This window comes from Rana temporaria, chromosome 1, assembly GCF_905171775.1.
Source record: "Rana temporaria chromosome 1, aRanTem1.1, whole genome shotgun sequence".
Lineage (NCBI taxonomy): Eukaryota > Metazoa > Chordata > Amphibia > Anura > Ranidae > Rana > Rana temporaria.
Window position 1 is genome coordinate 182,936,127 of NC_053489.1, and position 13,627 is coordinate 182,949,753.

The 13,627-nt window shown below is 41.8% G+C and overlaps 1 protein-coding gene across 14 annotated transcripts in view; it reads left to right on the forward strand.

Annotated features, from left to right (window-relative positions):
• Window positions 1–13,627, forward strand: part of PITPNM2 (phosphatidylinositol transfer protein membrane associated 2) — a 439,829-nt gene that overhangs the window by 139,608 nt on the left and 286,594 nt on the right. The window lies entirely within an intron of this gene.

Sequence of the window (13,627 nt, forward strand, 5' to 3'; positions counted from 1 at the left end):
TGGGCGGAAGAAAAAAATAGCTCAAAACAAGCTGTTAGTTGTATTTTAGTAGCATTTACAAGCAGGAGCATCCAACGCTCTAAAAAAAAAACTCTACAAAAACATATATTTTTTTCTGCTCCTAGACGCTGAAGCTTAAAAAAATGCTAATAGCCTAAAGTATGCATGGACACATAGGATAACACTATTTAGCTTCTAGTAGAAAAAAAATGCTAATAACAGGAGCTTAAAAAAACCATTAGTGTGCATGAAATAACCTGGGCGCAATATAGATGGAGGTGTTCTTCTAAAGTAATAATGTTGCATTGTAGCAACTATTGTTTTTTCAGTTTTGAGCAAAGTCTTCACATGGCATGATAACTTTTTTTTGTTTTTTAAATAATTTGAAAATATTTTTTTGTAGTCCTTAGTTGACACTGAAACAGCTGGGAATATTTCCTCTAATTGTCTCCTTATTTGCATTTACACTTCTCAGACTTGTCAAGTCTCACACATTTTGCATAAGCGTTAAGGCAGTCACACAAATCTACAACCATATCATGCAAATGTCTGCGTAAAGATAACACTGCTTGCTCAGTTTAGTGGCAGCATGTTATGTCTGGTGGAGAATTCTGGGAAATGTAGTTATTTAAAGCCAAACTCTAAGCACCAGAAAAAAAAAAAACCTTCCTGTTAAATATTTGAGAGAAGTTGATTGTTAGATCGATTTTTCTCAAGCGGAAGCAAGCACACATGGATCGAAATCCGACCTGTCGCTGCTGAACTGGTTGAATTTCCATCCTTCTGTGGCCAGTTTTCCCCCCTAGAGTTAAATGAATTTACCCTTGCAGTGCCTCTGTCCCTGGACTACAAGAATGAATGTTTTTATTTTCCCCAGGGTTCAGCCTTTAAAAGTTTTCTTGTTAAATTTTAGCTATATTGTATTCTAGTATGGGGACTTCACTAGCCTCTCCCTTTGCAGTGGTATTGCAGATAGGCAGCAGAGGTAGGAACCTGCTTCTAGATCCAAGTTTTGACAGTTTTTCAATAATTCTAATCTCTTGCTCCTTTATTGGAATCAATATCATGCTCATAGCCTAACAATCCTGTTACTCACATTTAAGTTACCGAAACTGAACAGTAACAGTCTTAAGAGTGTAGGATAACAAATACTCTTATGCCCCGTATACACAATCAGAATATTCGATGGACTTTTTCCATCAGATTTTCTGATCGTGTGTAGCCCCATCAGAGTTTTTTCATCGGAAATTCCAATGAATTCCATCAGACTTTAGATATAGAACATGTTCTACATTTTTCCGATGGAATCCCGTCGGAATTCCGATGTGATTTGGCCGTGCAAAAGCCTGATCATGTGAACGCTGCATTAGGCTCGGTTAGGTGTTATAAGCGCATCCAATTTGCATTACATAAATCAAACCGGCTTTCAATGAAGCCGTTTTGCACATGTCCGGGGAGGCAACAGTATATTTCTGAAAAGGGTCCTGTGTGAATTTGGGTCTGGTTTAGATGCGAACTCAAGTAAAAATTTACACCTGAACCGGTGAACAAATCTGGTGTTTCTTCTAATGTTCTCACAGAGCTGATAACACAATACCACCAACAGTGGCTTAGTGGTTAACACTTCTGCCTTCTATCACCCAGTTATGATGTTATCTGCAATAGAGTTTGCATGTTCACCCTGTGCCTGCGTGGATTTCTTTCAGGTATTTCAGTTTCTTGCCACAGTCCAAAGACAAGCAGGTAGGTTAATTGGCTACTGTCTAAAACTGACCCTGGCATGATTTTTTTATTTTTTTTACAAACAGTGGTGCTTTGTTGAAAAAGAATACATATTACAAGTTATGCAAAACTAAAAGTCAGTACATCAGCATTGCCATATGCATTGAATAGTACAACTCAACTAGAGATGTCGAGAGTGGATAGAGCCCTTGGGGACTCACTACATACCAAAATGGGTAGTATCTAGCTTCAGGACATGGCACATAATATAACAGTTTTCTGAGACATCAGTGCTGTCAGGATCATGTAACTTTCTACAATTAAACATATACACTATATCATAAGTGTTCAGGTTGGAGTCCAAGGTGACCAGACCTTCTCGAACTTCCAATGGCAGCCACTATTAGAATAGGTAATTTTATATAGAGGGAGGGCTGCATTGACCATCGCCTTCCAAGCAGCCACCTCCAGTCTTTGTGAAGGTAGCCATTTCAGTAGTATTTCCTTTTTGGCATAGTACAGGAGGTGCGATATAAGCAGCTTCAAATGGTGAGGACACTGTTCATCGTCAGGGATTCTGTAAGCTTCCTGTGATAGGTAGTGTCCAAAGTGGAGCTTGTGTGCTGAGGATTCAGGCAAAAACGTAGTCAGACAAATCAGGTCGGCAACAGATCAGGCAAAGCGGTACACGATCGAAATCCAGAAAGTGGTCAGGCAGGCAGAGGTCATATACAAGCTGGCGGTGAAGTACAAAATCAGCAGGCTAAAGAGTAGTCAGGAATTCAGGCAGAAGTTCATATATGATATTCAGAGTCACAAAGCAGTCACAACACCCAGGGCGCTAGTCCACACAAATGGGCACTGAGAGACAAGAAGTGCTGCTATTTTTGGGCTGCTTTGATTGTAGATTGTCCACAGGTGGCAGCAGGTGGGGCTAGTGAGTCCAAGGTAATGCATCAAACTGAAAGAACATCGTCATAACTCCAGAGCTCCTCCGTGGTACAAGTAAGACTACAGCTGTGGGATCAGGAACATCCGGGTTCGAATACACCCAAGTACATGACAGATTCCTAGTAGGGCTAGGGAAGGGGTGGGTATTAAGGTGAGTTGTAGTCTAAGGTTAATTTCAGCAAATACTGCCTCCCAGTACGACAAAATTGAGGGGCACTCCCAGAACATTTGTAAATATGAAACCTGTTGTGATCTACAGCGAGGGCATATAGCAGGGGTCTCCAAACTGCGGCCCGAGGGCCAGATGTGGCCCTTTGATAGCCTTTATCCAGGCCTTGGGGCACTAGTCCTCCCACTGACACCAACAATGGCACACTGAATCTTACACTGATACCAAGGATGGGATACTATTCCTCCTACTAATGGGGGGGGGGGAAACTCCTCCTCCTATTGACCACCAAACCTGAGGCCATATTTATTCTCACTGATGCTGGACCCGTGACATTTCCTGTCCCTGCTGGCCACAATCCGGCCCTCCTAAAGTCTGAAGGACAATAAAGTGGCCCTTTGATTGAAAAGTTTGGAGACCCCTGGCATATAGAGTCATGTCTGGCATGATATTCTGCTGAGCTCTCCCAAGATGGCTGCCTCGCCATCTGTTCCAACAGCCACTGGCTCCCGCTGCTGTCAGTCACAGCCAGTGAGGCGGCGGCAGGGTGGAGCCCCACTCTGTGTATTTTATGGATGATGGGTTTGGGAGGAAGCATGCACGAGTGCCCCCCATAGCAAGCGGCTTGGAGGAGCCAGGAGTGCCTGCGGGGGACCCCAGAATTTGCTCTGTGCAAAACAAATGCACAGAGCAAGTAAATATAACATGTTTGTTTAAAAATAAAAAGTGTTTTCTATACTATTGATATCTGTCTTCTCCATGTATGTTGGGGAGGTCATCCACTCTCAGCCAGGCAACTGATGCTTCTCTTGGGTGGACACACAAGCTTCTTTCTTCCTTTCTGTAAAACCAAGCCTTCATTAGTTACAGATATGTGCTACCTTATTATTGAAGGCAGTGAGCTGTGCCTAAGATGAGGAATAGACATCCGTCAGCAAAACTACAAACACTTTATGAGTCTAATTAATCAAATTGTTACATTAATTAATTTGCTTGACTCATAGAAAATAGAAGCCTGTTATCATAATAGTAAGCTGTGAAAAGCAGAAGTGTAAACATGCAGAGGTGAAACCAGACAGGAGAAAAGCACCATATACAGAATAAATATTGAAAGTCTTCGACTTTATGGTGTTTGCATTGATAAGATTAGAGAATCTGGTCTTCCTATGGCCTCTAGAAGATTTGGGCAATCTAACATCTGACACCAGCCTGGTTTGTTTTGTTGACTCTGCCATCAGTTTTTCTAAAATGCATTTTTTTTACATTAAAAATTAATGTTTGGATTTGGAATTGTGGGGAAATGGGGAAGATAAGGGATGAGCAGAAACAGCAAGTGCTCAATTGTAAGTTATGTATTTCTTTTTTTTTTTTGTCAATTAAGATGAAAGCTGTTGAGCGTAAGGAGCATGTATTAGTTATAAGGGATGTGTCAAGGTAAATTAGGCGACAAGCAATGCGTCAGTTCGCAGTTTTATCCAAGACGATCACTGCAATTGGCTAGACCTTGTAAATGTCTTAGTTACTCTTTATCAAATTAAACTATTAAACTATAAGCATTTTATAGGGTCAGTCAGTTGGAAAGATAACCACAACCAGGTATTTTTTTTCATTGGGAATGCAGTTCTGGCACCTCCAGCACTAAAGATATGTAATAACAAGGGGAACTGGGGTGTGCTGAAGGCTATTGATGATGCCTGCTGGGGGGATCTATTATTGCTGGGGGTCTGTTGTTGCTGATGAAGGGTCTATTGTTGCTGGAAGAAGGGGTCTTATATTCCTAGGGGGGTCAGTTGTTGCTGGGAGAACTGGACAGCATACTCTAGGTGCGGCCGGACCAGAGTCTTATAGAGTGGGACAATTATTGCTTTATCTCTGGAGTTAATCCCCTTTTTAATGCATGCCAACATTCTGTTTGCTTTGTTAGCAGCAGCTTGGCATTACATGCCATTGCTGAGCTTATCATCTACTAGGACCACCAGATCCTTTTCCATCCTTGATTCCCCCTAGGGTTGCCACCTCATCCCTTTAAACCCGAACACATATGAATTACACAGGTTCTGAGGCTAATTTAATGCAGGAAAGGCACCAAGTGAGTTTAATTACCACCTTAATCAGCCACAGAAGCTGTGTAATTAATATGTGTTCAGTTTAAAGGGATGAGGTGGCAACCCTAATTCCCCCAGAGGTTCTCCCCCCAGTGACTAGATTGCATTCATATTTTTGCCACCCAAATGCATTATTTTACATTTTACCACATTTATCCTCACTTGCCATGTAGTTGCCCACCCCATTCATTTGTTATGATCTTTTTGCAAGGTTTCCACATCTTTCAGAGAAGCTATTGCCCTGCTTAGCTTAGTATTGTCCGCAAATACAGAGATTGAACTGTTTACCCTATCCTCCAGGTCGTTTATGAACAAAATAAATAGGATTGGTCCCAGCACAGAACCCTGGGGCACCCCACTACCCACCCATGACCATTCCAAGTACTCCCCATTTATCACCACCCTCCGAACTCTCCCTTGTAGCCGGTTTTCAATCCATGTACTCACCCTATGGTCCATGCCAACGGACCTTACTTTGTACAGTAAACGTTTATGGGGAACTGTGTCAAATGCTTTTGCAAAATCCAGATACACCACGTCTATGGGCCTTCCTTTATCTAGATGGCAGCTTACCACATAGAAGGTTAATAGATTGGTTTGGCAGGAACTATGCTTCATGAATCCATGCTGATTACTGCTAATAATACCGTTTTCATTACTAAAATCTTGTATATAGTCCCTTATCACTTATATGGTTTTGATATGAGTCTGCAAGTAATTGTGATTGCAATTCAACCCTCCTCACAATCTTAATACAGTATTTCCCTGATTCATGTTAAATAAGTGCAGAGCCGAGCAGAGCTGTCAAAAGAAAAAACTCAGCTGATAAATGTTTATCAACTGTGATAAAGAGAAACCATATATCTCTCGGTTCTTTTAGATCAAAGGGATGAACTTTGGTCTGTAAATGAGCTCAGTTTAACCACTTAAAGACTAAACATTTTTTAACACTTGTTGCTTACAAGTTAAAATCTGTATTTCTTCTTAGAAAATTACTTAGACCCCCCAAACACATATATATATATATATATATATATATATATATATATATATATATAGCAGAGAACCTAGAGAATAAAATAGAGATCGTTGCAATGTTTTATGTCACATTGTATTTGCGCAGCTGGAATGACAGGACATGTGATTAGCAGTAGCCACTCATCCTATTTGAACTAATGACAGGCTGACAGTGGCCACTGCTGTTCGCAAATGGAGGCACACAGACCGGTTGGCTGTGGTTATGGATGGCTCGCCAAGTCTTTATGCAGTTCGCTAACTGGCTGACAGCAGAATGTAAACAAAGGAGTCGGACAAAAACGTCATGGGGGCCCCCACTATCCATGGCAGGTCCTTTGGGTCTTTATAGCACATTGATTGATACAGAGATTTGATTGTGTTTTATATTACACTTTCACTCATTGTTTCCCTATGATACACTATATATTTTGGTATATTTAAGCACTGCCAATTTACACTTTTTAGTTTACCCATTCCTCTGATTCTTGCCGCTGGTATCTGGTAGCCGCATGTACCGGGCCATGTGAATGTGGCCCAAAGGTCGTCCATTTCTGAAGGGGTGGAAATGCTTTTCTCATTGCAACACTGACACATTTCAAGTGATTTTAATGAATGCTGACCCTCCCATTTAGAGATCTTTTTGAGAAAGGAGATGCTGAAATATCAGTTTCTCAACTCAGAGAATGTTAGGAATCTGGCAAAAAATATATATATTTTTGCAATATCCTGAAAATATGTAGTGATTATATGTAGTTCTCTAAGTGAAATGTAACAACCAAAACCATGTTTTGGATGATTTACAATCGCTGCAATAATCCCTGTTGTGATCATAGATCCAACAATAGTGTAAAGTCAAGATGCATGATGTGTGATATTTTTATTACCATGCTTTCTTTATTTGATCATTTGAACAATTTTTAGTCAGCTCTTTAAAGTTTTATCACAATGACCTTCTGAATTTACAACATGCATATTAGATTATACATTTTGGCCCTATTTTGTATGTGAAAATTAATACACAAAGAATTATTTTATGGATTCTACTCCTAATAATATAGATATGTTTTGACATGCTTTCAAGTTTAATGCCGCGTACACACGATCGGTTAAACCGATGAGAATGGTCTGATGGACCTTTTTTATCGGTCAAAACCGATCGTGTGTGGGCGCCATCGGTTAGTTAACCATCGTTAAAAAAAAAGCCAACTTGTTTTAAAATTAACCGATGGATTCCTAACTGATAGGACAAAACCGATCGTTAGTAGGCACAACCATCGATTAAAAATCCACGCATGTTTAGAATCAAGTCGACGCATGCTTGGAAGCATTGAACTTCCTTTTTTTCAGCACATCGTGTGTTTTACGTCACCTCGTTCGGACACGATCGTTTTTTTAACCGATGGTGTGTAGGCGCGACGAACCATCAGTCAGCTTCATCGGTTAACCGATGAAAACGGTCCATCGGTCCATTCTCATCGGATGGACCGATCGTGTGTACGCGGCATTAGGCTCGATTCACGCTAATGCGTTTTTGGATGCTTTTTGCATTTTGCTAAAATGCAGGGATTTTTTTTAACAAGAGTTCCTATGGAACACGTTCACAGCAATGCATTTCTGTGCCTCTGTGTTTTTGGAAAGGGTCTGGGACTTTTTTCCCTTCAAAATGCAGTTATGCATGTAGTAGACTTCAATGGACTCGCATCCAAAATGCAAGTAGTGCGTTTTTACCGCAATTTGCATTTTGCCCCCTTTTTTTTTGCATTCACTGTATATAGCTGGTTGTTAAAGAGCTAAGCCTTCCAGAGGGCATGTGGGGGGTGTCCTCTCCAAATCTATACCAGACTGAAGGGTCTGGTATGGTGTTTGGGTGGGGACCCAATGCTGTGTTATTTTGTGATTTTTTTTTTTAGCAGGCAATTATTATTATTTTTACATTCAGCTGTAAGCAGGGAAGCCCGCTGACAGCTGATGACTCATTGGTTGTTAAGGACACAGTGGATGGCTTCCCGATCCACTCCTTAGCAATCGGCTATATAAAGTGAATGTAAAAAAAATGCAAAAGGCGCACCAAAAAGAACTGCAGAAACGCTCAAAAGCAACATGCATAGATGTGAATTGAGCCTAACTCTGGCCTTTTTTTTATAATTATAGGTAAAATTGTGAAGCGTTACAAATGTCAGGATTTCATTTGTATCTGTGATCCATCTGTCCCCTATTTCTAGTCTGCCCATTAGCCCTGGTTCACACTCCAATTCCAATTTGCACCAGTGTGAACCCAGCCTGACAGTCTCAGCTCTGTTCCTGTGCGCTGTTTGAAGGTGTGTGTCCATTCCCTCCAATCAGATCTCAGAGCTCTGCAAAATGTAAGTTAAGCCTTTTGCCCCCCTTTTTCCTTAGGCCCCGTACACACGAGGAGACGTGTCCGATGAAAACGGTCCGCGGACCGTTTTTATCGGACATGTCTCCTGGGAGCTTTTGGTCTGATGTGTGTACAGACCATCAGACCAAAATCCCAGCGGACAAGGAACGCGGTGACGTAGAAGACACCGACGTTCTCAAACACGGAAGTGCAATGCGACGCATGCGCGGGATTTCGGGACGCTGGTTACACGTCATAACCAGCGCACATGTCCGATTAGGTGTACTAACCATCGGACATGTCCGACGGACATGTTTCCAGCGGACAAGTTTCTTAGCTTGCTAAGAAACTTTTGTCCGCTGGAAACCTGTCCGCTAGGCCGTACATACGGTCGGACATGTCCGCGGAAACTGGTCCGCGAACCAGTTTCAGCGGACATGTTCGACCGTGTGTACGCCGCCTTACACAATCTTTAAAAAGAAATGGACTTTGAACGGATGTAGAGGAGAGAAGACTGCAGATTGACAGATGCAACTTATGTTGTAGGATTTGTTTAATTCTCTTTATATCACCTGAAGCCAGTCACTTCACTGGATATATGTAAGAGTTTACAACTACTTTAAGGCTTGATTCACATCTATGCATTTTTAGCGCTTTTTGCATTTTGCAGATTTGCACTACAGAACACGTTCCATAGGAAACCATGTTAAATGGACTGTAGTGCAGATCTGCAAGATACAAAAAGCACACAAAAATGCATAGGTGTGAATCAGGCCTTAGGCTCGATTCACACCCATGCATGTTGCTTTTGAGCATTTTTGCAGTGCTTTTTGCGGTGCTTGCTGCGTTTTTCGACATGCAATTTTACTGCAATTTTTTTAGCCGGCAAATTTTTATTTTTTTACATTTCCTTTAACAACCAGCTATAAACAGGTTAAAAAAAACGCAATCCGTGGCAAAATCACGGTAAAAACGCAGTACTTGCGTTTTGGATGCAGGTCCATTGAATTCTATTAAATGCAAATGCTGCTTTTTGCGGGGAAAAAAGTCCCAGACCCTATCCAAAAACGCAGAGGCACAAAAAAGTATTGATGTGAACATGTTCTATAGGAAACCATGTTAAAAAACTTCCCTACTAGCGAGCAATCATTATTTCCTCTGTCTTTCCCTCCAGGATTTATATTATTTTGTTGTAGTTACCGTCACAAGATTTCTTAGCTTTTTTGGCTTTATATTGCTCCTAGAGGCTATCTGTACTATTGAAAAGTATATATGATGACTGTAATCCTATCGAAAATATTAATAAAAACGTATTGAAATTAAAAAAAAACTTCCCTACATTTCTGCAAAATGCATCAAAAAACGCATTAGTGTGAATGGAGCCTTAATCACTGGTGAGAAACGATGCCTTGCTCATTCAGCAGATGAGGGAGCAATGCAGGTGTTTCACTTTCCTGCTGTGTCCTCCATAGCGATCCTCCTGCTGCCATGTGCAGGATTACAAGTGAGAAAATTAGCTTTATTGCTAAACCTGACTCCAATGCTTATCTATGCATCTAAAAATTGCCAGTGTGCCACAATGATATGCAGCGGCATTGGATAGCATGAGTTTCTGCTGAAGCTGGTAATTCTCTTATTAGCTACAAACACTGCAAAAAGTGAAACGCTCAACGACTAAATTACAGATTCCTTGGAATTTCTGCAACGGACTTTTCTTTGACTGCAATTCATTTTGTCCTAGCATCAAACCCATTAATGAGAGTGATTGTGCAGCTGCTACATATCGCTGGTATAAAATCACACGTGTGACATGAGCCTTACTGAATAAACCACACATGACATATTTATGAACTTATAGCAGACCTCTGAATATTTTCTTTTTTTCAGGTCTGTGATGTTTTTATTTGTTAATCTCCAGCAATCAGTTTAGTGGATTGTATGCGTTAGTTGAGAGGTGTGCCTGCGCCATTCAGTCTGTTTCAGGAAGGAACAAGCTCTACACGTTTTTTTCAGCACCAGTGTACTGGACAGTCAGTTTTTTGGCTGTTAATTGATCTGAGAGATTTACATAACCTCATTTCACTTCTTCCTCCCAGGAAGAGTTCTATCCACTAGCCAGGTACCGGCAGGATTTCTTTTGGCTGACAGGTCATTCTAAAAAAAAAAAAACAATAGAAAAAAAAAATAGTTCTGGACACTTGAAACCAGGGGCGGACTGACCATTGAGTCACTCGGGCAGTGCCCGAGGGCCCCATGCCACTAGGGGGCCCCATCAGGGTTGCCAGGCTCAGTAAAACCAGGGACAGTATGTACAAATCTGTGTTTTTTTTAGATCTGTCCCTGATATGTCCGAAACTGACATGCTTTTAATGTGAAGATCCCAAGATTTTAGCTGCCCTACCTCTGCACTGCCTCCTGGCGTGGTGGCCATCTGTAAGCCAGAGGGGCCCCATAATCTTCTATTGCCCGGGGGCCCCATGAGTTGTCAGTCCGCCGCTGCTTGAAACCAACCCAATTAACATCTCTTATCTTCCATACACACACACTGTTTTTTTGCGCTCAACTCAGCAGGTCTGAACTGAAAAGAACTGACAGCTCAGGAGGAGCCGCTGTAATAACTATCCAACTTTAGTACAGCAATCTCCCCTGCTGTTCTATTGTGTTCCCCCCACGAGAATACTCTGGTCAGCGCTCTCAACCATTGGGAGCAATCAGCAGACCTTTTTCGATCTTTCCCGTTCGACAGAAGCTTGCTGAACAGCCGGCTTGTCTCAGACTGACTCCGGTACACACGGGCCAATTGTCAGCCAGTTTCTATTGAACCGGCCAATGGCGCCCAACATTCAGGATCTTGTGTGCTAGGCTTAAAGGGGTTGTTATGCGAGGCTTTCTCCCTGGTGTGGAGTGTCGTGCTCGTCCCCTCCCCTGGACTGCGGGAGAGTCAGGACGCTCTCTATGTTGCAGATAGAGAAAGGAGCTGTGTGTTAGTGGGCGTCCTGACACTCCTGTAGTCCAAGGGAGGGGGCGAGCACGACACTCCACACCAGGGAGAAAGCCTTGCATTACTGTGTGGCGTTACAGACAGAAGAACAGGAAGTGAGGATTTCTCAGAAGAAATAAGGACATTTAAAAGCAAAATGGAAGGATGAGGTAAGTGAAGGAGGACTGCACTAAGGTAAAGGAAGCTATTTAGGAAAAAAATTGTACTTTTACAACCCCTTTAAAGTGGATGTAAACAATGTAGAGAATAAGATTTCCTATCATCTGTGCCCAGTCTTGCCACACAGAGTTAATCCTGCGCTGAGCAATCCTTTTTTTATTGTTCAGTGAAATAAAAAAGACTTCCAGATAAAGACCAACGTCCTTGCTTGAGTGACAGGTTATTTACATATCTCGAACACTAGCTTGCAGACAAGCACAGCTTCTGTAAAGTGCACAATTCACATCCCCCTCTCCTCCTCTCCTCTCCCGTCCAGCTCTCCCAGGATTGGCTGTCTTTCCTGTGTTTTGATTAAATGTTTTCAAAATATGGGGTGATCCACAGTTCAGTGTAAACAGCCATCAGAATATACATAGACAAGAAGCTGTGCTTGTCTGCAAGCTAGTGCACGAGATATGTAAATAACCTGTCACTCAAGCAAGGACTTTGGTCTTTATCTGGAAGTCTGTTTTATTTCCCTGAACAATAAAAAGAGCATTGCTCAGCGCTGGATTAACTCTGTGTGGCAAGACTGGGCACAGATGATAGGAAATCGTATTCTCTACATTGTGACATCCACTTTATAGTGAAAAAACACGAAGCTTTACAACCCCTTTAATCTGTTTTCCTGCCCACCATGCCCTGTGCAAAAAGTCCAGCTCTCATCCTTTCCAAGCTTTCCCCATCATATCCTTACATAATGAAATGACAGCAGTGGGAAAATCAAACCATGCTAAGAGATATATTCAGTCTAACCTTGTTTACCTGTCATTTGTTTTCTTTTTTTGGGGCTTTTTTCCTTTATTTTCACCTACTGATCTGGTCAGTAACACACTTCCCGTCTTAGGCCCTGTACACACGACCGAGTTTCTCGGCAGAATTCAGCCAGAAACTCGGTCGGAGCTGGATTCTGGCGAGAAACTCGGTCGTGTGTACACTTTTCAGCGAGGAAGCCGACGAGGAACTCGTCGGGCCGAAAAGAGAACATGTTCTCTATTTTCTCGTTAGTCAATAGGAAAAATCGGCCCGCCGAGTTCCTCGGCGGCTTCCACACTGAACTCAACGAGGAACTCGATGTGTTTGGCACGTCGAGTTCCTCGGTCGTGTGTACGGGGCCTCAGACTAGCCATGAATTATTCAATTTTCATGTACACTTTTCCTTTAGATTTACTAAAACCATATATGAGGCCAGACATGAACATGCTTGCTGTGGGGGTGCTGAGCCGCCATTCCGTGTGTCCATTTAGACATGGAACAATATTACAGCGCAGACATACAAAAATGACATTAAAAACACCTAAACATTACCTCTTATAAGTGTCCACCTGTGATATAGGAGGAGTCATTTTGTTCTCCCATATAGAGGAATGCATTTCTCCCCTGGTTAAGAAGCAGGCTCTTTCATTCTCTGGACAGTGTAGGACCCACTGATAATGGGGTACTTTGATGCAGTAGGTGGGCTTAAGCACCGTATGGTGTGGCTAAATCTCCATATTTTTAGAAAATGTTCAGGTGTTTTAAATAGCCTTGCAGGAGTTAAATGTATTTTTTGTATGTGTGCGCTGTAATATTTTGTTCTGTTTGTATAGTCTTATGGCTGCACCACATTTAATGCATTTTTTAGGGTGTGTCCCCCGAGTATTTGTTTGTCCATTCAGACATGGAGTCGGGCCCGGCCCCACCCCCTCTCTCTTCTCATTGGCTGCACCATCGCTGGATCAAGATGGGGCTTAGGTAAGTATTAGTGGTGCTGCAGCACACAGAAGGCTTTTTATCTTATAGCATAGAATGCATTAAGATAAAAAAACTTTTGATTTTACAACCACTTTAATGTGGAATATGTGTTCCTTGTAGTGCTGTCAAACGATTAAAATTTTTAATCGCGATTAATCGCATTAATGTCATAGTTAACTCACGATTAATCTATCTAATTTATGACGAATTTCCCCACAAATATCGCACAATTCTGCAAGTGATTATAATTTATTATCGCTGTTTTCTAGCTGATCTAAAACCATTTTTGACAATTTTGGACAATCTACAGTTTTTCAGGCAGAAAGAATAGTTTTTATTTTATAAAAGAACATGTAGGGCACTGGGCAGAC